This window comes from Suncus etruscus, chromosome 15 (genome assembly GCF_024139225.1).
Source record: "Suncus etruscus isolate mSunEtr1 chromosome 15, mSunEtr1.pri.cur, whole genome shotgun sequence".
NCBI lineage: Eukaryota > Metazoa > Chordata > Mammalia > Eulipotyphla > Soricidae > Suncus > Suncus etruscus.
This window is the reverse complement of record NC_064862.1, coordinates 3,613,488-3,638,121: the sequence shown is the minus strand read 5'-3', so window position 1 is coordinate 3,638,121 and position 24,634 is coordinate 3,613,488. Positions and strand designations below refer to the sequence as shown.

The following is a 24,634-nucleotide window of genomic DNA, read 5'->3' as shown; positions in this document are numbered from 1 at the left end:
TATGACTTCCTTCTATCTATCTCTGTCTCTATTTCTGTCTTCCCACAGTCCACTCACCATCAACCATTCTCTCATCGATTCGATGACTTATATTATAACTTATAAAACAAAGTCTTTGTTTCAATAAAATACATTTTTGAAAGATTATAGAAGTATTTTCAAAGATCAAAATGGAAATTAATTTCCCATCATTAATGATCATTCTTAGACACAGATAAAATATGAGACTTTAAAATCATTCCTTTGAAATACATATGTCTATGCAACTTTTCTGGTTTAGAAAAACAACACTGTCCAAGCATTTCTGTGGAGACTCATATATCATGATTTGATATTATACCCAGTTGCCATTCAATCTAATAGATGAAGAACACCAGCAGCTTTATTGCTACCATCTAGTGAAGTTAAAATTCAGGCCTTTTGGCCAATAAAGGTTTAATCCAAAGTGCCAATTGAAGCTATACTTATGTAGCACCAAACTGCCTCCGTTTTATTCAACACCATTTGACTAGTTTCTGACTCTCACATATTATTTTACTACCAAGACTACCATTATTATTTTGAATACTTATCTGAATGGTTGGTAGTTTAAATCCTAAATTAAAATGGCCAAGGGTAATTTTATATACTTAATATTATTTTGGCGGGTTTTTCGAAACTTTTTTCTTTATTTAAATATCTTGATAACATATATGATTATGATTAGGTTTCAGTCATGTAAAGAACACGCCCTTCACCAGTGCAACATTCCCACCACCAATGTCCCAAATCTCCCTTCATCCCACCCCACACCACCCCCTCCTGTACTCTAGACAGGCTTTCCAGTTCCGTGATTCATTCAAATGATTATGGTAGTTCTCTGTGTAGTTATTTCAATAACTGCACTCACCACTCTTTGTGGTGAGCTTCATGAAGTGACCTGGAAGTTCCAGCCCTCCACTCATTGTCTCTGAGGATTGTTGTGAAAATGACTTTTATTTTTCTTAAAACCCATAGATGATTGAGACTATTTTGCATCTCTCTCTCCCTTTGACTTATTTCACTCAGCATGATAGACTCCATGTACATCCATGTATAGAAAAAGTTCATGACTTCATCTCTCCTGACAGCTACATAATATTCCATTGTGTATATGTACCATTATTTCTTTAGCCATTCATCTGTTGAAGGGCATCTTGATTGTTTCCAGAGCCTGGCTATTGTAAATAGTGCTGCAATAAATATAGATGTGAGGAAGGGGTTTTTGTATTGTGTTCTTGTGTTCCTAGGGTATATCCCTAGGAGTGGAATAGCTGGGTCGAATGGGAGCTCAATTTCCAGATTTTGGAAAATCTCCATATCGCTTTCCATAGAGGTTGGACTAGATGGCAATCCACCAGAAGTAGATGAAAGTTTCTTTCTCTCCACATCCCCGCCAGCACTGATTGTTCTCATTCTTTGTGATGTGGGCCAATCTCTGTGGTGTGAGGTGGTATCTCATCGTTTTGATTTGCATCTCCCTGATGATTAGTGACGAGGAGCATTTTTCATGTGCCTTTTGGCCATTTGTATTTCTTTTTTATCAAAGCATCTGTTCATTTCTTCTCCCCATTTTTTGATGGGATTAGATGTTTTATTCTTGTAAAGTTCTGTCAGTGCCCTGTATATTTTGGATATTAGCCCCTTATCTGATGGGTGTTGGATGAACAGTTTCTCCCACTCAGTGAGTGACTCGTATCCTGGCACTATTTCTTTTGAGGTACAAAAGCTTCTCAGTTTAATGTATTCCCATCTGTTGATCTCTGCTTCCACTTGTTTGGAAAGTGCAGTTTCCTCCTTGAAGAAGCCTTTAGTCTCAATGCCATGGAGTGTTTTACTGACATGTTGTTCTATATACCTTATGGTATCAGGTCTGATATCAAGGTCTTTAATCCATTTGGATTTTACCTTCGTACATGATGTTAACTAGGGGTCTATGTTCGCTATTTTGCAAGTGGCTAACCAGTTCTGCCAGCACCACTTGTTGAAGAGGTTTTCCCTGCTCCACTTAGGATTTCTTGCCCCTTTGTCAAAATTAGATAATTATATGTCTGGGGGACAATGTCTGAGAACTCAAGCCTATTCCACTGATCTGAGGGTCTGTCTTTATTCCAATACCATGCTGTTTTGATAAATATTGCTTTGTAGTACAGTTTAAAGTTGGGGAAAGTAATGACTTCCATTTTCCTTTTCCCTAGGCATGCTTTAGCTTTTCAAGGGTGTTTATTGTTCCAGATAAAATTCAAAGTGTTTGATCCACTTCTTTGAAGAATGTCATGGGTATCTTTAGAGGGATCACATTAAATCTGTATAATTTTTTGGGAAATATTGCCATTTTAATGATGTTAATCCTGCCATCCATGAGCAGGGTATGTGTTTCCATTTCCGTGTATCCTCTCTTATTTCTTGGAGCAGGGTTTTATAGTTTTCTTTGTATAGGTCCTTCAAGTCTTTGGTCAAGTTGACTCCAAGATATTTGAGTTTGTGTGGCACTATTGTGAATGGGATTGCCTTTTTGATTTCCTTCTCTTCCCTATCATTATTGGTGTATAAAAAGGCCATTGATTTCTGTGTGTTAATTTTGTAGCCTGCCACGTTGCTATAATGAGTCAATTGTTTCTAGAAGCTTTTTGGTAGAGTCTTTAGGGTTTTCTAAGTAGAGCATCACGTCGTCTGCAAACAATGAGAGCTTGACTTCTTCCTTTCCTATCTGAATTCCCTTGATATCTTTTTCTTGCCTGATCACTATAGCAAGAACTTCCAGTACTATGTTGAAGAGGAGTGGTGAGAGCAAACAGCCTTGTCTTGTGCCAGAATTTAGAGGAAAGGCTTTTAGTTTTTCTCCATTGAGGATAATATTTGCCACTGGCTTGTGGTAGATGGCTTCCACTAGATTCAGAAAGGTTCCTTCCATTCCCATCTTGCTGAGAATTTTGATCAAGAATGGGTGTTGGACATTATCAAATGCTTTCTCTGCATCTATTGATATGATCATTGGATTTTTATTTTTCTTGTTGATGTTGTGTATGATGTTGATAGATTTACAGATGTTAAACCATCCTTGCATTCCTTAGATGAAACCTACTTGGTCGTAGGTTTCATCTTCTTGATGATGCATTGGATCCTATTTGCCAGGATTTTGTTGAAGATAATGGCATCATCATTCTTCAGGGATATTGGTCTGTAATTTTCTTTTTTGGTAGCATCTATGTCTGGTTTTGGTATCAAGGTGATGTTGGCTTTATAAAAGCTGTTTGGGAGTGTTCCTGTTTTTTCAATTTCATGGAAGAGCCTGGCTAGGATTGGTAGTAGCTCCTCTTGAAAGATTTGAAAAAATTTATTAGGAAATCCATCTGGGCCTGGGCTTTTCTTTCTGGGCAGATGCTTGATTACAGTTTCAATTTCCTCAGTAGGAATGGGGGTGTTTAGATATGCTACATCCTCCTTATTTAAATCTTATAAGTTATAAGTGTCCAAGAATTTTTCCATTTCTTCTAGGTTCTCATGTTTAATAGCATAAAGTTTCTCAAAGTAGTCTCTGATAACCCTTTGGATCTCTGCTATATCTGTCGTGATCTCCCCCTTTTCATTTCTAATACCGGTTATCAGATTTCTCTATCTCTCTCTCTTTCTTTGTGAGTTTTGCCAATGGTCTATCAATCTTGTTTATCTATTTCAAAGAACCAACTTCTGCTTTTGTTGATCTTTCGGATTGTTTCTTAGTTTTTCACTTCATTGATTTCTACTTTCAGCTTTGTTATTTCCTCTGTCTCCCTATTTTTCGTTCCTTTTGTTGGTCATTTTCTAATTTTTTAAGCTGCGACATTCAGTTATTCAGGTATGCCCCTTCTTCCTTCCTGATGTGTGCTTGTAGAGCTATAAATTTTCCTCTCAGGACCACTTTTTCTGTGTCTTATAAATTCTGGCAGTTTGTGTCTTCATTAGCATTTGTTTCCAGGAAAGTTTTATTTTTCTTTTGGATTTTATCTCGGACCCACATGTTGTTCAATAGCAGGGTGTTTAATTTCCAATTGTTAAAGTTTTTCTTCGGTGTGCCTTTATTTCACATGTAATTTTAGAGCCATGTGGTCAGCAAAGGTAGCCTGCAAGATTTCTATCCTCTTGATTTTATGGAGGTATGTTTTATGTGTCAGCATGTAGTCTATCCTGGAGAATGACCCATGTACATTGGAGAAGAATGTGTTTCCAGGTTTTTTGGGATGGAGTGTCCTATATATATATATATATATATATATATATATATATATATATATATATATATACTAGTCCTCTTTCTTCCATTACTCTTTTCAGGGTTAGTATGATTTTGTTGGGTTTCAGTTTGGTTGACCTATCAAGTGTTGATAGGGACATTTTGAGGACTCCCACAATGATTGTGTTATTATTTATTTCTTCTTTTTATCTGTCAGTAATTGTATTAGATAATTTGCTGGCCTCTCAATCGGTGCATATATGTTTAATAGTCTGATCTTCCTGTTGCACATATCCCTTGATTAGTACATAGTGTCCATCTTTGTGCCTTACCACTTTTCTGAGTATAAATTTGGTGTCATCAGATATTAATACGGCCACCCCACCTTTTTTGAGTGTGTTGTTTGCTTGGATGATTTTCCTGCAGCCTTTGATATTGAGTCTATGTTTGTTTTGACTGTTCAGGTGTGTTTCTTGTAGACAGCAGAAGGTTGGATTCATCTTTTTTTGAACCATTTTGCCACTCTGTGTCTTTTAATTGGTAAATTTAGTCCATTGATATTGAGGGAGATGGTTGTCATAGGATTTAATGTCATCTTTGTAGATAACTTTGCTTTGTTTTTTTGGTTTCCCTTGTCTTAGAGTAGACCTGTCAGTTTTTCCTTTAAGGCTGGCTTATCATCTGTGAAGTTTCTGAGCTGTTGTTTATCTATGAAACTATGTATTCTTCCTTCAATCCTGAATGTGAGTTGGGCTGGGTGCAGTATTCTTGTTGAGGCAATCATTACATTCATTCTTTCACAATATCCCACCACTGTCTTCTGGCCTTGAGAGTTTCTTGTGACATGTCTGCTCTAAGTCTTAGGAATGCTCCTTTGAATGTGATTTCCCTTTTTGATCTTGCTGCTTTCAGTATTCTATCTCTAGCTGTGGGATTTGTCATCATAACGAGGATGTGTTATGAGGGTGGTTTTTTTTTGGGTGTCTTTTAGCTGGTACTCTTCGGGCATGCAGGATTTGATTTCATGTAGTCTTTAATTCTGGGAGTATCTCTTTGGTTATGTCTTTGACAGTTGATTCTTCCTGGAGATCTCCTACCTGTGTTTCTGGGACTCCAATGATTCTTATGTTGTTTCTGTTGAGTTTATCAAAGACTTCTATTTTCATCTGTTCACATTCCTTGAATATGTTTTCCTTGAGTACTTTTCCATTGCCTATTCTTTTGTCTTAAGGTTCTTTTTCAATTTCTTCTGTTGTGTTGAGTTTTTCTGCATCACATCTTTCATTACTCCAATTGTCTCCTCAGTTGCTGATACCCTGCTGGCGAGGCCACCCACTGAGGTTTTCGGTTGAGCTACCATGTTTTTCAGATCTGTTATTTCAGTTTGGAGTTTTTTGATTTCTGTCTTTGTGCTTTGTTCAGATCGATCTATGCTTTCTTTGAGTTTTTCACACATCTTCCATATTGCTATTTTAAGTTCCTTATCCGAGAGGTTAATCAGGTGGTTGAAATTTATGAAGTCATCTCAGCTTTTCTCTTCATTCTCTGTGCATGGTGTTTGCCTGAGAGGTTTCCCCATTGTCACGCTTGTAGTGTGGTTTTTTTTTTTTATTTTATTTTAATTATGACAACAAAGATGCAAAGAAAGAGGACAGGGTAAAGTTACAGGGGAAGCCCAATCACCCATAAACAGAATTCTCGGTAGTCCCATCGATGATATCCCAGCCTTGAACTTTCAGCCAAAGAACATTAAGAAAAACAAAACTGAACCCATGTACAATACAATTACTTTGTCCCTCAAATCCCCAGTTGTAGTACATACTAATTCTTAGCAGCACACAATATAATCTAAAGACATTAGACTTATGTAACTCCTTAAACATTGAGGGCAAAGTACATTTCTCTAGTTCCATGCACATGCTTATTAGTTTAAGTTAACCTCAAAAGTTTTAGTGGGTTGTTTTTCTTAAGGATTGGAGTCAAGGGAACATAGTAAAAACGGTATTAAAGTGGCATTTGTTTGCATAGGCCCACCAAAACATAAGGGACATGGAAAGACAAATTATGGTCTAAATACAAGGAGACCATACCCCTGAAGTTTCCTGGCACAGGACTGACTCTAGGCTCCAGGCAAACTAGTTTGTCCAATTCAAGTCATCGTCTGTAGTGGCAATACACCTCCATTCCTCACATAGTCTCTGTTGTTGGTATCATGCTTCTGTATTAAAGATCCTGGAGTCTGCATATCCCATATTGCAGTCAGGATGGTGCAGACCATCCTCTCGTTTCCCCTCACACTTAAGGAGCACTAGAGAGAACCATGTCCTGTAGAGCAGGTCATTGTTGTTGTCAAGTCTTCTCAGTGTAAACGGAAGTCTCTTTTTAGGAGGTCGATCTCAGACCCTTGGTAGTGTCTTTCCTGGTAGAGGACTGCTTCCAGCTGTTGCTATATAAGACCTTGGATGTTTCGTAGATAGCTTGCCTGGTTCTGGCGTGAATGGAGGATGCCCATTCTTCTGAGGCCTGTGCCAGGTCATTATATCAATGTTCAGGGTGTAAGGTACATTGTACTGATATTTATTAGATAAGAACTTATCTGTATGTATGGTGTTTTCCCATTTTAATGTGTCTATGCAAACAAGGATCAATGCCATGAAGCATTATTGGTGCATCTGGAAGCAATAGGAACAAGACCAGCAATTTCCATGACATAGTTCAATCATAGGCATCAAACTGAGGGACAGTTCCAACAACAATCCTTACTAAACAGCTTACAAAGAAAAGACAAGATGAAAAGTGGATAGAAACATCATGGTAGAAGAATATATATAGAGTTATATCAGTTAAAGAAAATACCCATAAAATATACAAAAGATATATGAGTTCAATATGTGTTCAATTTGTGTCCTTCTAAATAGTTCTAGGATTTGTTAGATCTACTGTATGTCTCAGGTCAGAGATTAGAACTGTGTGTTACTGAAGTTAAGAAGGGTAAATCTGGGGTACTGATGGTTGGGAGGAGCATATGTTCACGCGGGGGCGCTAGCCCCCGCGCGGTTTGCAAAATGTAGACTGGTATGAAATTGTCAGTGACAGCCTGAGTATAGCTGAGCAGCTATCTGCCACCCACCAGATCAAACTCCACCCCCTCAGCCCCACCCTAGGCCAGTCTCCGGACAGACCCGGCCTGGGAGTGGGGAAAACCCAGGGTGCCCCGTCAACTCCTTCCAGGAACCCACCTGGAGATCCTGAGGAGTGGGGGAGAGGGGGGTCGGGTGACCCAGGTCCGGGCCCCCCTACCCTGGGCAGGGCCAACAGGCCGCTGGCACATGCGGAGGCCTGCCAGCTGCTCACCCGTGCCAGCTACAAATCCTGCTCCAGGAAGCTGTAGTGTGGTTTTTACTGCGTGTTGTGGTGGGGTTCATTGGTTACAAAGAATGTGCAGTGGCGAAGTGAAGCCAAGTGCTCTTCTGCTGCCTCTAGTTGACAGTTTTTTAGGGGTGTGCTCCCTAGGCCTCTGAGGAGACCTTCAGGGACTCAGAAACACAGGCAGACAGGCACAGGAGAAGTTTCCCTTGAAGTCTTCAGAGTGAACAAAGGCACAGCAGGGCGGAGCCTCCGCAGGCCAGAGAGCTCAGCTTATTGGACAGCGACCCCCACAGCCAGAATTTACTCACTGGGTAGCTTCAAAATGCAGTTTTTTGGGGGTATGCTCCCTAGGCCTCTGAGGAGACCTTCAGGGATTCAGAAACACAGGCAGACCATACTTAATATTATTCTCTTGGAAACATCTAACAATTTTTCTTGTTGTGCTCTTGAATATACTTTTTTTGAGCTGCAAAATAGCAAGTCCTGATTTCTGACTAATTCAGGATTCTCAGCTTTGAACCTTAACTATAGACTTCTCCCCATGTTATGGTTTTGTGATAAATTCTCAGTGTACTTTGCATTAATCATTAATCTCATTACTTCTAATGATCCTTACCTTTGTGATTTTATGCTAATTTGATTTGTAATGATTTGTATCCTAAGGCATGATCTATTCTGGAGAAGATTCCATGTGGACTTGAGAAGAATGTGTATTCTGCCTTCTGGGGTGGAGGGTCCTATATAAGTCTATTAGCCCAAGTTATTTTAATTTTTCATTTAGAGCACTTATTTCTTTGTTAGTTTTCTGTCTGTAGGATATTCCAGTGGTGATAATGGAGTATTAAAATCTCCTACTACTATCACATTTCCTTTCAAGTGTTTCTCCAGTTTTGCAAGCAATTGCTGTACATATTTTGCTGGCTTTGCATTAGGTGTGTAGATATTAATCAGTGTTAGCACTTCTTGGTCTAGTGTTCCCCTGATAAGTAAGTAGTGATCCTCTTTGTCTCTGAACACTTTCTTGAGGTTGAATGCAATTTGGTCTGATATAAGAATGGCTGTCCCTGCTTTTTTTGTTTTCCATTGTCCTGGTTAATTGATTTCCATCCTTTTTTTCTAAGCCTGTGTCTATCCTGTACTTGTAGGTATGTTTCTTGCAGGCAGCAAAAATCTGGTTTATGTTTTCTAAAACAGTTCTCTATTATGTGTCTTTTAGTGGGAGAGTTTAGTCCATTAACATTTAAGGAAATTATTGACAGAGAGCTGTTGTGAAGTTGTGTTGTTTAGGGTGGTTGTTGTTACAACCGGGGTTTAGATTGTGTAATTTGTCTCTGAGTAGGTCATTTAGGGTCGGTTTTGTTTGTGCGAATAATGTGAGTTAATTTTTGTTTGAGAATGATTTTAGTCTTCCCTCTCATATGAATGAGAGTTTTGCTGGATAGTGGACTCTCGGTTGAAAATTTCTTTCATTTAGCCATTTAAATATGTCATTTCACTGTCTTCTTGCTTGAAGTATTTTATATGGGAGATCTGGTTTGATTCTAATGTTCCTTCCTTTGTATGTGAGGGTTTTTTTCTCCCTTATTGCTTTAAGTAGGTCGCCTTTCTCTTTGTTTCTTGCCATTTGAATTACTATGTGTCTTGGAGTTGGTTTGTTAGGGTATATTTTGTTGAGAACTCTTCATTGCCTGGATTTGCTCATATGTGTCTTTCCAGAGGGTGGGAAAGTTTTCCGCTATTATTTCCCTGACTAATTGTTTTTTTCCTTTCCCTGTTTCCTCCCCTTCTGATATACCTACAATCTTAGATTGTTTCTTTTGTCTTTGTTCATTAAATACTGCACTTTTACTTCCAGTGTTTACCTTCTATTTCTTTGTTGGCTTCTTTGTTGTCTTTTGTTTGCAGTTTATATTTGAGTTCTTCTATGTGATTCTAGAGCTGTGCAATTCTGCTCTTCTGGCTTTCTACGGTTTTGTGTTTTTCTTTTAATTCCATTTGTATGAAGTCTTTCATATTTTGTAGCAATTCTTCTTTAAGTTGGTTCATTTGTTCATTTATTGATTTCTTGTAATCTCTGGCCAGTGTGTCTTTCATTTATTCTAGCATGGCTTGTAATTCTATTCTCATGGCTGCTTTTAGGTCTTCCTCTCTTGGTTCTGTGCGTTTTGGTGGACTTGGAAACTTGTTCTGATTTCTCTCCATCTCCCCTGTTGTTAATGTTTTCCTTAGTTTACCCATCTTTCTTTGCATTTATTGGCTTGGCTTGGAGTGCAGTGCCTTCAGGGTCAGCCCGCTTTTGCCACCTGTGGCGTGGGGCTGGGTCCCTTCTCAGAGTGTGGCTCTACGTGAGTATGTTGGGTGATGCCGCTGAGTTTTGGTCATTCCCTCATTCTCCAGTCAAGCCTGGTTAATCGCCACCCCCTTCCTGCCAGACAGTGCAGGTTCACTCCTGGCCAAACTGGTAGAGGGCACTGTTGAGCCTAAATCACTAGCACTCCCCACCTGGGAGTGAGCCTGAGCTTCCTTCTTGCCCCTCTAGTAACTGGTCTCCCTAATTCTCTGTCTCCCTGGGCTGTGTATGATAGATTGATGAGTTGGTGATCCCCACAAGTGCTCCCACTGGCCTTTCTCCCTGACCTCACGGACCTAGGGTTCCCTGGGCCGCCCGTGTTATGTTGAAGAGTGGGCTCCTTTGGGTGGGCACTCACCACATGATCACTTTGGCAGCCTCTTCGCCCTCCCCTGGCCTATCCCAGGGACTCACGGTTCCCTTGAATAGGCGCCTTCCATGCACTCCAGTCAGCGACTTCCCCACACTCCCTCTGGCCTGTCCCTGGAACTCACGGCTCCCTTGAATGGGTGCCTTCCACACTCTCCAGTTGGTGGCCTCCCGCACTCTCTCTAGCCTGTCCCAGGAACTCATGGTTTCCTTGAATGGGCACCTTCCACATGCTCTGTTTGGTGGCCTCCCACACTCCCTCTAGCTCCCTTGAATGAGCGCCTTCCACACGCTCCGTTCGCAGCCTCCCGCACTCCCTCTGCCCTGTCCCAGGAACTCATGGCTCCCTTGAATGGGCCCCCTCCATATACTCCAGTCGGCAACCTCCCCACACTTCCTCTGGCCTGTCCTGGGAACTCACGGCTCCCTTGAATTAATCTCATTACTTCAATCCCCACCCCACCCCCCAATCCACATTGACTAGTAATTCTTCTATGTGGATGCTGGAAATAAATGTAGTGACTTTCCCCATTGTCACAGTGGGAAAATATACACAGTTCCTCGGAAATATGGTAAGAGAACATTTGAAATTAAGGAAGAAGGAAAGTGTAATAAAAGTGAACATCTATAGTACACATTCTCTTTAATTAAAATGTTGAACAATGACATAAAGAAGAAAATATTGTAAACCCTCCATTGTCATTACATTACTCATTACACATTTTCCTCTATCCAATATGGTAGGTAGAAAAAGACTAAAGCAAAACTACATGTGAATTATTTTAATGCTACTCATGTTTATCATTTCCAAATAATATCAAAAGAATAAGAAATATTCATATCAGTATTTCTTCCCAATATGAATTTCTGATGGCTTTACCTTTTTAAAGTTATACCTGAAAATTATTGACATCCATATTTCTTCCATACTGCAAATTTGTATCAATCTTGTAGTCAGGTACACATACAATACTAGCTTTTACATCAGGTGTGGTTGTATTAAGTGTCAAGAACCATGAATCCTGTTTGAATTTAGCACAGGATGGAACTGGAGGGAAAAGTTTCACAAATGCAAATCAGAATTTAACTCAAAATCTAGGGAACAATTTCTAAAGCTTCTTCACAGTAAGCTAGTAGAGCTATTCTCTTTTAGATTCAAGCTATGACTAAAAAGTCATGAAGCGGTGGCTATGAAGCTGCTGTGCAATTTGTAGCTGAGATGAGAAAGAACATAAAGTACAAACAAGACGAGCTTGAAGACCTCAGTCAAGAGGCGCTGGAAAACCCAATGTTGCTAGGATCTTGGGCTTGGTAGTGTAACTTCCTTGCTTGAAAGCCTTTAATCAAGCAGGACCTCGGAGGCCGACAACTATAATTTCCAACCACAAAAGAAAACAGAACCCTCACAAACTTTTATTTTGCTGAGGAAGCGGATGATTTAAATAAGTCTATTTGACACATGCCTATCTGACTTCCCAGTTCTCCTGGCTTCTCACAAGTCAGCCATAAAGTTATTCCCCACTTGTTCTGACAGGATTTATAAATTCTACATCTGGTATTCAGCAAACATATTTTTCTTCCTTTTTCATTGAACTTCTGCCCATACACACATACAGGGTCTCATTTTAATAGTGGGATTATTCCCTGTGTATTTAAATACACAGGAAACAGGAAATCATCTAAAAGAACACAGTGATCTCATGGTTATATCACTTTCCCCACAAGCCCATTTAGAATCAGAGACAAAGAAAAGATTCTAGAGCTTATAGCTCAAGAATTTCTCAACCTGAGATGTTGACTGACCTTAAGTTCCCTTTTCAGGTTCTTAACAAATGGAGAAAAAAACACAGTAAATAAAGGATTTTTGGAAGGTTTTTCCCCCAAAAATGAAATCTCTCCTTAGCACTCAGGCCTGTAAGAAGGCAGGCTCACATTTACTTGGCTGATAAAGGAGGGGTCAGTAGATTTAGAGAAAATCTGCAGGTGGAAAAAATGAAATCCTTGCTCATTCAAGGCACTAAATATTGCTCACACTGGTCATAGTTCTCTGAAAGATGTAGGTATCTGTGTTTATTGAGCACTAAACATGTCTTGACCATGCTTCACATTATCTTTGTTAGAAATATATGAGGTATATATTACTAGCATCATTTTACAGATGAGCAGCCTGAACTTGGATTTCTAAAAACTTTAAGCATTGTTGGGAAGAGTATTTCTCCCAGATGGGTGCTTTCGCCAAGGGTTAGGTTTCCTAGGAGGCCTTGCACTGCATCTCTACTGTATAGGGACCAACGAAGCTAAAAAAAAAAACAACAAAAAAAAAAAAAACGTGTCATTTTACCATTAAACAAGAAAGAAATGGTGGGGCCGGTGAGGTGGCACTAGAGGTAAGGTGTCTGCCTTGCAAGCGCTAGTCAAGGAAGGACCACGATTTGATCCCCCGGCATCCCATATGGTTCCCCCAAGCCAGGGGCAATTTCTGAGCGCTTAGCCAGGAGTAACCCCTGAGCATCAAACGAGTGTGCGCCCCCCCAAAATAGTAATTCTATTTATTTTATTTTATTTATTTATTGGGAGGGTTGGACCATACCCGTCATGCTCAGGGGTTACTCCTGGCTATGAGCTCAGAAACCGCTCCTTGCCTGTGGGGACCATATGAGATGCTGGGGATCTTAACCAAGGTTCGTCCTGTGTCAGCCACGTGCAAGGCAAACGCTCTACAGCTGTGCTATCGCTCCAGCCCCAAGAAATCATAACTTTAAAAGAGGACAGTGGTGGAGAGTTTTGGGTACTTTGAAGGTAGTAAAAGTTCAGTAACTTTATTAACGTTATCAAACCATAAACATTAATATTCATAACCATGTTACTTGAACTATAACAAAAAGGTTTCTTAGTAAATAATTTTTAAATAATAAGTAGATAAATTGGATTGAGGACCACACCCAACAGTGCTCAAGGTCATACTTCTGGTTCTGTGCTCAGGAGTGATCCTTGGCAGAATTGGTGTTTTTGTAGTGCCAGGTATTTGAATCAAGGTCAGCAGGATACCAGGCAAGGATATCAGGATACCAGGCAACTATCTATTCTGTCACCGAATTAATAAAATCAATTATAGTAAATATCAAATATAAGTTATTTTTGCCTGATGTAGTTTTTTTAAAACTTTGAAGGAAAAGTATCAATACAATATTTAAATAATCAGAAATGGAAGTTGAATTGTTAAATGAAACAGTTATCTATATAAAAGTTTAAAACCAATGAATTCATGGAATGTATAATTTAATATAAATATTCTAACAATCTGAGCATTTGTATATTTTCCTGATAATAAGATAATTATCAGTTAATTTGTGTATTTGAGTTCTCTGAATATTTTGTTTTCCAATTAAAGGAGAGAATAAATGTTTGCTAAAGCAAAATGCCTCTGAAGTAACTATACAATACCCACCATTAATTTCAAAGTATGCCCCTTACTTGTTTTACTTTCACTAATGCAGTCTGCTTCTTTATTTTCAGTGACTAATTTTTTTCATTGATCTAAACCATCATCGTCAAACCATGGCTCAAATTTTCCATGACCTCATCATTATTTACCCCACATGACTTTTAATTCTTGAAATGTGCCCTTTTACTTTCTCACTGTGTCCTTTCATTTGGTCTATAGAATAGAGAACAACTTCACTTTACACTTTTCTCTAGAGAGAAAACATTCCTTGTCTGCCATGCCTTGTTGAACTTCTTTGTGGACTAGAACAATATAATTGGCTCTTCTTAATCTTAAATTATATGTGCTTATAGTCATACTAATCTAGTGGGATGCTGATGAAGTTCTAGCCTGCTGGGTGAACTATTGTGGGCAATGAGTCTCCTTTATTCAGTTTTCTGTGATACCATGCTGGTAATTTGAACTTGGCCACTGTGGGAATAATTATATCATAGAAGTTATCAAAATTGACAATTCAATGCTTTGATTTTCCTCCTATGGAGTCCAACTACAGATGTTTCCTTATAAGCTAAAGTGTGATTCACGAATAAATGTATTAAATATATTTTTATATATGGGGTCCTAAAAATATGAAGCCCAGTATCTCACTTTGTATTCTAAATCCAATTTTCATTTTTTTTAAATCCTTGCATGGATTACTTGTTTTCATAGAATTATGTATGAACAAAAGAATTCTTAAAGAGCCTCTTATCATCAAGAATGAATTTGATATACAAAATCTGTGTTCAATAAGCATGTTACATTGATTTAAATCCACAATGTGAATTCTTCTCAAGGCCACTTGTTAAAGGTCTGAGCTATGCTTCTTCTATTTTGGCTGTAATTGTTGTAAACTCTGAAAAATTTGTTTAAAATTGGACAATGTTAAATAGCTAAAAGAAATCTGAATTTTTATACTTATATAAGGACACACTAAACTCATTAAATTTAAGAATTTTAGGACATTTAAATTAATAAAGATTTGAAAAGGAGCATGAAAAACCATTTATTTTATATTTAACACTGATATACTTAACATAATCATAAACCAACATAATTCTAAACTAGGACTAATCTTACAAAAGCTTCTGTAACATATTTTTATTAATGATTTTTTTAGTTCAAAAAATAAGAAAAAATTATAGGTAAATTTTTCTGTAAAATATTTTTTAAAAAAATTCAGAAAGTGAGTGCTGGACTGATAGCACAGCAAGTAGAGTGTTTGCCTTGTGTGTTGTCAACCCAGGTTTGATTCCTGGCATCCCATATGATCCTCTCAGTCTTCCAGGAAAAATTTATGAGCACAGATCCAGTAGTAAAACAGCTAGTGGGTTAGAAACAAAAATCAAAGAGGAAATAAAAACATTCCTGGAAACAAACAAGAATGAAGACCCAAATTATCAGAATTTGTGAGACATAGAAAAAGAGGTATAAAGAAGAAAATTTATAATTGTGCAAACATTTATCAAGAAGAAAGAAAGAGCCTACTTAAATAATTTAATGACAAACTTAAAAAATTAGAAAATAATGAGGAAAATGAACCAAGATAGGCAGAAAAAAAATAACGAAGCTCTGAGCAGAAATTAATGAGGTGTAAACCCAAAAGAGAATCAGAAAGATCAATTAAAGCAGGGGTTGATTCTTTGAAAAAAATAGATAACAAAATAGATAAGCCACTAGCAAGTCTCACAAGGAAAAAAAAATGGAGAAAAACTTAATGAACCGAATTAGTAGTTAAAAGGGAGTGATTACTACTACAGACATTACAGAAATTCAAAGGTTAACCAGAAATTACTTTGAGATACTCTATGCCAGAAACCAGAGAACCTGGAAGAAATGGATAAATTCTTGGATTCCTATAACCTCTCAAGTTTGATCAAATATGATCTTGCATATCTGAACAGGAAATTAAAATGTAATCAACATCTATCTCAAAAACAAAAACCTAGGCCCAGATGAATTCACTAGTGAATTCTTTCTAACATTTTAAGAGGACCTACTGCCAATCCTTTTCAGGCCTTTTCAGGAAATAGAAGAAACAAAAACACTTAGCACTCCCAAATAGTTTTTACAAAGTTAATAACACCCTGATATCAAAAGCAAACAGAGATGCCACAAAAAGAGAACTACATATCATCCTTTATGAACATAGATAAAAACATCAACACAATCCTAGCAAATATATCCAATGACTCATCATGAAGGTCATATGCCATGACCAAGTAACATTCATTTCAGACATGCAAAGATGGTTTAACATACACACGTCAAGCAACATAATAAATCATATCAACAAAGGGAAAAATAAAAACCATATGATCATGCATATGATTTGACAAGGTCCAACACCCAACCATGACAAAAACTCTCAGCAAGATTAGAATTGAAAGACCTATATCTAACTATCTAAGATAGATAAGGCCATTTATGACAAACCCATGGCAAATATTATACTCAAGGGGGAAAACCTGAAAGCCTTTCCTCTAATATCTGGCCCAAGACAAGGTTGCCTCTATTGCCACTTCTATTCAACATTGTACTGGAAGTACTTTTCATAGCATTTAGGTAAGAAAGAAATATCAAAGACATCTGATAGGAAAGGAAGAAGTCAAGCTATTACTGTTGCAGATGATTTGATAAAGTATTTAGAAAATCCTAAAGACTCTACCAAAAGGAAATGAAAATGGAAAAGGAAATGTTAATATATACCCTGCTCATGGATTGGGAGGATTAACATTATTAAAATGTCAATAATTTCAAAAATATTGTACAGATTTAATTCAATACTTCTAAGGATACATATGACATTCTTAAAAGATGTAGATCGAACCCTCCTGAAATTCATTTGGAACAATAAATTCCCATGAATAACTAAAGCAATCTGTGGGAGAAAAGAGATGGGAGGCATGACTTCCCCCAACTTTAAATTGTACTATAAAGCAGTAGTGATTAAAACAGCATGGTTTTAGAATAAAGACAGACCCTCAGATCAATGGAATAGACTTGAGTAGTCTGAGACTGACCACTGGTATGCATGTATATTATGATAAAGGGGCAACAAATACAAGGTGGAGCAATGAAAGCTTCTTCAACAAGTGGTTTTGGGAAAACTGATCATTTACATGCAAAAAGGTGAACTGAGTCCTTTCTTTAGCACTATGCACAAAGGTCAAATCAAAATGGATTAAAGATCTTTTTTTTTTTCAGTTTAATTCTATATTTTTTAATAGCTTATTTTTATTGAGGATCAGAAGTTAATATACGGTTAACATTATTTCTGCACACATCTTTCCAACAATACCCCCATGGCCTGAGCACTTCTTACCTTCACAGTAGCCCAAGGGCCCCTTTCATAATAGCTCAATCCAGGGCCTATTTTAGTAACATAGGATTGAAACATAAACCAATCAGATTTGTACAAGTACAACAATTTTAACCAATGGGAGCATAAACACATTTTGATGGCGGGAAGGATAAAGATGAACCTGGCAGGATGGGAGGGGAAGCAAATTCTTAAACAAATAGCTAATTGATATTTACGCAAATACAATTATTTGTTTAGCCTATTTTCCATTTAGATCTATCTTTTGTGCAAGCAATAAGGATCATAATTTAAACTTTACAAAAACATATCTATAACTACATGCTTGAGAGCAGTTACAAAAACAGGTTCCATGGAAAGGTTAAGGCATCTGGTTAAGCCAGATTCTTTGTGCTGAGCTAAATTTATTTGCAGAGTTTTCTGTTGGTTCGGGGCTATGCAAACTTTTGTGGCTTGAATCAGACAGGCGGTGGAAAATTCATTCAGAGTTCCTTTGATATGTGGGGTGCTCGATCTCCCACATCTCCCCCTGTTTAGTATACAATATAGAAGGGACAGATGTGCCTCGGTGGACTGGCCACACTGGGTGAAGAGGTGTGGGGCTTCCAGTCACCGCATCTGCTACCCTTGATTCAGTCGTTTCCAAAGCTTGGCAAGGCACAGATTGAGGTCTATGCGCCAGCTCCTCGATAACTTCAAACTTAAGTGGCGGAGAGTTGGCAGGAGGGGAGATGTCAGGTGTCAGCTGGTCTTCTGAGGTGCATAGTTGTTGGTATAGAACCTTTGAGTCCTTTCTGGTTGCTTCATCCACTTGATTCTTTACGAAGGTGGTGAGTTTGCGAAAAGCCCAAGGACCAAAGGAAACTAGCAACATAAAACCAATGAAGGGCCCCAAAAAGGCTGGGAGCACTGTTGATTAAAGATTAAAGATCTTAATATCAGATCTGAAACCATAAAGTACTGAGAGGAAAACATAGGTAAAACACACCATGACATTGACACTAAAGGCATTTTCAAGTAGGAAATACCATTGTCCAAGCAAGTGGAAGCACTTTAAATAAAAACAGTAACTAAGGAACAAAGGCTACCTATGGAATTGAGAAACTATTCACCCAATATTCATTTCATTAATTGCTAATATCTAAAATATTTAAGGTTCTGACAAAACTGAACAAGAAAAATCAGGAGACATTTCCTCAAAGAAGAAATACATATGGCCAAACGGCACATAAAAAATGCTCTTCCTCATTAGTCATCAGGAAGATGGAAATCAAAACAACAGTGAGGTGTCATCTCATGCCAAAGAGACTGGCACACATCCCAAAGAACAATCAGTGCTGATGGGGATGTGGGGAGAAAGAAAATCTCATTCACAACCTTTCTGGAAAACAATGTGTATAGTCTTTAAAAAAAAACTGGAAATTGAGCTCCCAGTAATACCACTCTTGGGGATATATCCAAGGAACACAAAAACACAATACAAAAATTCCCACTGTACGCCTATGTTCATTGCAGCACTATTTAAAATAGCCAGAACCTGGAAGCAGCTCAGGTGCTGGACAACAGTTGAGTGGTGGAACCATGGTATATCTACAAAATGTAACCATTAGAAAAAATGAAGTCACCGGCTGGTGCAGTGGCACAAGAGGTAAAGCGTTTGCCTTGCTAGCGCTAGCCTAGGACGAACCGTGGTTCAATCCCCCTGCATCCCATATGGTCCTCCATGCAAGAGCGATTTCTGAGCGCATAGCCAGGAGTAACTCCTGAGCGTTGCCGGGTGTGGCCGAAAACCAAACCAAAACAAACCAGAAAAAAAAAAAAGAAAAAAAATGAAGAAGTCATGAATTTTGCTTATGATGGAGAGTATTATGCTGAGTGAAATGAGTCAGAGGGAGAGGAATAAAAACAATAATGTCACTCATTGCTGGAATTTAAGAAAAATAAAAGGTAATGTGGAGATGATCCAGAGACAATAAAGATGAAAATCAGGAGGACCATTCCATGGGAGGTAGCTTGCCACAAAGAGTGTAGAGTGCAGTTTGAGTAAAGAAATTTTAATATGAAAAATACATTCATGCCACTTTTTCATTTGCAGTAGTACAAATCACAATATAACAAAAGAAAAAGGAGAGAGTGTAGTAAAAATGCCTGCTCCAGCCGCAAGCAGGAGAGGTGGGTGGGAGACAAGAGAATATCAGGGAGGTGAGGAAGAAATTATTAACATTGTTGGAGGGAAATGTTTACTGGTGAATTTTATTATACATTGTATGACTGTAACTCAATCATGGACAACTTTATCTGTTAAAATAAAACTATTACAAATAACCTTGTAACTATGGCTTTAAATACAAAAATATATTTTAAAAGATTCATCTAAAGAATCTCCTTTTTATCAAGTCTTTTTTTTTTTTTTTTGGTGGGTGGAGAGGGTGTCGGCCACACCTGGTAACGCTCAGGGTTACTCCAGGCTATGTGCTCAGAAATCGCTCCTGGTTTGGGGGACTATATGAGACGCTGGTGATCAGACTGTGGTCTGTTCTAGGTTAGTGCGTGCATGGCAAAAGCCATAACGACTGAACCACCTCACCGGCTCCTATCAATAGGCTTTTGAAAGATTTATTTTTATTTTTTAATTACCTTTTTTTAAACACCATGATTACAAATATGATTATAGTTGTATGATTACAGTCATGAAAAGAACACCCCCCTTCACCAGAGCAACATTCCCACCACCAATTTCCCAGATCTTCCTCCTCCCCACCCCACCCACACCTGTACTCAAGACAGGCTTTCTACTTTCCTCATTTATTCACATTGTTATGATAGTTTTCAGTGTAGTTATTTCTCTAACTGCACTCATCACTCTATGTGGTGAGCTTCATGTCATGAGCTGCACCTACCAGCCCCCATCTCTTTTGTCTCTGAGATACTGTTAAAAATGTCTTTCATTTTTCTTAAAACCCATAGATGAGTGAAACCATTCTGTATTTTTTTTTTGGTTTTTCGGGCTACACCCGTTAGATGCTCAGGGATTACTCCTGGCTAGTGCTCAGAAATCGCCCCTGGCTTGGGGGGACCATATGAGACACCAGGGGATCTAACCGTGGTCCTTTCCTTGGCTAGCACTTGCAAGGCAGACACCTTACCTCTAGCGCCACCTCGCCGGCCCCCCATTCTGCATTTTTCTCTCTCGCTCTGACTTACTTTACTCAGCATAATAGATTGCATGTACATCCATGTATAGGAAAATTTCATGACTTCATCTCTCCTGACGGCAGCATAGTATTCCATTGTGTATATTTTAATGTGTATTTATTTTTATTTAATTTTAATTTATTGAGACCATTGTGATTTACAATGGTCCTTTATAGTTGGGTTTTAGACATACAATGGTTCGGGGCCAACCCCATCCCCAGTGCCTACCTTCATCCACCAATCTTGCCCAAGTTCATCTCATACCACCACCACCTCTGCCCCCCAGCCTACTATTATAACAGGCCCATTTTATGTTGAAATTGTTACAGTTTGGGTCTCTTGATTTCAACGTTGTTGCCTTTGGCTTGGATATTTAGTTCTGTTCTTTTTTAACACCACCAATGCACCTGAGTCCACTTGGCCCCTGGCCCCCATCCTTTCATATTTGTGTTTCTCTTATTCCCCTCAGTTTTTTCCTTCTCCTCTCTATAATCTGAGGCCAAAGGTGTTAAAGATAACTCCCATTTGTTTTAAGAAAAATAAAAAACATTGAAATAATTTCCAGAGATGTGGGCCAGAAGGACTGGCTCAAGTTATGAAGCTTACCACAAAGCAGGGTGAATGCAGTTAGAGAAATAACCAATCTGAGAACTATCATAACAATGTCAGTGAGTGAGGGATAGAGAAAGCCTTGCTCGAATACATGTGGGGGTGGGGGAGGGAGGATATGGGGCATTGGTGATGAGAAGGCTTCACTGGTGAAGGGGGTGCTATTTTCTGTGACTGAAACCCAACTACAATCATGATCGTAATCATGGTGTTTAAATAAAGATATTATTAAAAAAGTTAACTCCCATTTAAACCAATATAGTTATTCTAAATACCACATATAAGTGATATAATTCTGTATTTATCCTTCTTCTGTATTACTTCATTTAACATAATATCTTTCAGTTCCATCTTTGTAGCTGTAAATTGCATGATTTCATCATATCTTAAAGCTATGTAGTATTCCACTAGAAAGTTACATGTTTAAGTGAACACTATATTAAAAATCTATTAATAGGGGGTACACCTGCTGGTGTTCAGAGATTGCTCTTGGCTCTGTATGCAGAAATCACACTTGGCAGACTCAGGAGACCGTAAGGTATGCTGGGGAATGAACCCAGATCTACTGTGTGCAAGACAAGTTCCCTATCCACTATACTATGGCTCCAGCCCCTACTTAATACCTATTTTGCCACTGAATGTTCTCTGTAAACATGAGTCAATTTCTTATGGGACATTTCTATTTACAAAAACATCATCAATATAGGGTGTTTTTTGTTTGTTTGGTTGGTTGGTTGGTTTTTGGGCCACACCTGTTGATGCTCCAGGGTTACTCCTGGCTTTGCGCTCAGAAATCGCTCCTGGCTTGGGGGTACCATCTGGGACGCCAGGGCATTGAACTGTGGTTCATCCTAGGCTAGCTCTTGCAAGGCAGACACCTTACCTCTAATGCCACCACTCTGGCCCCAATATACTTTAAATTTTAAGCAATAATAAATACTTATTCATTTTCCAAACACTTATTTCAGTTTTAAGTTCCAGTTAACTGGAGCCTACTCAGATAAGTCAAAGTACAAGCAGGAATAATCCCTGGACAGAATTTCCTTCTTTTCCTGTAGTAATAGTACAGTGGAGCCTGTAGCAACAGTACAGTAGGAAAGAGGTTTTCCTTTATGGTGCCTGATTCCAGAATCTCATCAATGTTATAATGAAATGACAGTGAAACAAGATTGGTATTTGCTATGGTAATTTGACATATGCCAATATCCTGTCTTTCTGGAACATTGTCCAGAAACACTAATTCAGGAATGTATTATGTAAATATGTAAGAGTTTCTGCCTAAAGCATTAGTTTTCAGGGTCTTCTGGGAAACTTTAGAAAACTAGTGACTGAGGTTGGGGAAACACTTTTGGTTTTTTTTGGGGGGGGGGAGTGCATGTCTTTTATGCACAGGAACTGAGCTTGGTTTAAGACTCCACCTGCTTCCCACTATCATTTCTTCACAGCACCACTGAGTGAAATCTTGGTGATTCTGGAAAACATCACTCCCAAAGCTACCCAAACTGAACAGTCTGGCTGACTATAGGGCACTCTGTGCACTGCTTAGGAAACCCCCCCAAATAAAAATTAAATTAAAATGAAAACAAAATCAAATAAACTCTGACAGCATGACCCTCCAGGATTAGAATGTAATTAATTACTCTGGAGTATAAGTCAGACATATGTGGTGCTAGTCTTTCAGTGCTGAGAATCAGCCCTGTGGAAGGATGGAGCGTGATAAAGTAAATATAAGATATACTTATATAATAATGTGTGAGAGGCAAAGGTACAAATCAGGATTCCCTCAAAGACTGTAACTTTTTGTCCTGCTTAGGTTGTTTTTCTAATTCTGGTATTGATGAAAATATTCAAGTGTTTTTCAACATGGGTTGCAAGACTGAGAACCTCCTAAAGCCTGGTCTTACCAAAACCTAGAATATTAATGAATTTACAGTGAAAAACTTCCTTTTGCTGATGAACATCATAAGACTTCTTGACAAACCTAAGAAATGAAAATATCCAGGAATTTGAAAAGAATGATCCTGACACTATATTAAAAATTCTGATGGTTCTCTAAATTGTGGCATTTCAATATCGCCCAATCTATGTCATACTATAGAACAATTAAATCAAAATCTCTGGAGGTTGGACCCATGCTGTAATACAATTTAAATTTTTTCTAAATTATTACAAAAGGCAGCTATCTGAGGACTAAGGAGATCATCATTCTTCATACAATGTTCCTCTTTCCAGTGTTCCTCTTTTCAGTGTGGCAGTTCATCTAGTAATGTTTAAATTAATATGAAAAATATTTGACTAATGGACTATAATGATACTCTCTCAAATATATATAAACATTTTAATAGATTTTCTTATAGACTATGAGAACACAATTAAATATTTAATTAATATAATCCATTAAGCATGATGGAAATACTCCCATTATCACAGTTATGGGTCATAGTAGCTCATGCCTGTTTTTTCTAGATGACACAAATTATCTACTTGAAATCAATTTCCTTTAGCCATAACTGCAATCACAAACAGTGAATTCTTGAACTGAGATAAACACTCAGTAGCACATATTGTCAACTAATTATAATTAAAATTCCTTGGCTTTTGAAAACTTAGTAAAGAAATCATCTGCATGTTTCACATTTTCACTAAAATGTAGACTAAATTGCAAGTAGTAAGTACTTAATAATTAAATACTTAAGTATTAAGAATTAAACAGGTTTAAAATGCCCTTGATATTTCCATTTTTACAGTCAAAGTCAAAGATATTAAGATTATTCAAGGATTGATTGGTTGGTTTGTGTTGGAATGTAACTTCTGTCCCATAACTTCCTGAGCTCCTATGAACTGGAACTCAGAAACATTTCCCTGTAAAAGTAGCTCAAGAATCAGTTGCGAATCAGTTGATAGTTAATTTACTCAGAATCACATTCTAAGTAAACATCATAGAAATACCTAATTTTCGGTCTGGGGAGATAGCACAGCTGTAAGGCGTTTGCCTTAGACGCAGAAGTACGGTGGTTCGAATCCCGGCATACCATATGGTTCCCCGAGCCTGCCAGGAGTGATTTCTGAGCCAGGAGTAACTCCTGAGCCCTGACGGGTGTGACCCCTCTCTCCCCCCCCAAAAAAAAGAAATAGCTAATTTTCCCCACTGGCTTAAGGAAGCTTCTTTAGTTGACATGAAAACATCCTTTTAAGATTTCATCTATTAATTCCCTACTGCTTGAAATATAATACTTCTATTCTCTTTCAGTAAATGAGTAACTTGTATAAATTCCACTGGCATTTTATACTCATTAATCCTGAATAAAATAATTAAGCACAATATTTTTAAAAAATGATATTCAGCAAATCTTATTTTCTTGAGTTAGTGGAGCATTTTAAGTAAAATACATAAGTCAGTAAAACTATTTGGTGTGTCTTTGATATCAGTAAAAATCCTCTTAGGAAGTATTTACAAGAGTGTCCAGTTTTTTATATATCAGATGGAGAAATCCAAGAAACTTAAAATATGATCTAAGATTCAAATATTTTATAATCTTACAAAAATAAATATAATAATCATAAAACAATTACTGGCACAAAAATGTGATTGAATAACAAATTAAATGGATGTCTAAATTCAGCTGTGAAATATTTTGGAGATCAATTCTGTCTAGGAAGGAGAAAAAGTTTGTGTTCGGCAAGACCTTAACTCTGGGTGGATAA

At 37.9% G+C, this 24,634-nt stretch overlaps 1 protein-coding gene and 1 pseudogene across 1 annotated transcript in view; one reads left to right on the top strand and one right to left on the bottom strand.

Moving 5' to 3' along the window:
* The window catches only part of LOC126031298 (cytochrome P450 4A11-like), a 450,346-nt pseudogene extending 439,823 nt beyond the window's left edge, over positions 1 to 10,523 (bottom strand).
* Positions 1 to 24,634, top strand: part of BCLAF1 (BCL2 associated transcription factor 1) — a 1,193,665-nt gene that overhangs the window by 714,879 nt on the left and 454,152 nt on the right. The gene's annotated exons all lie outside the window — the stretch shown is intronic.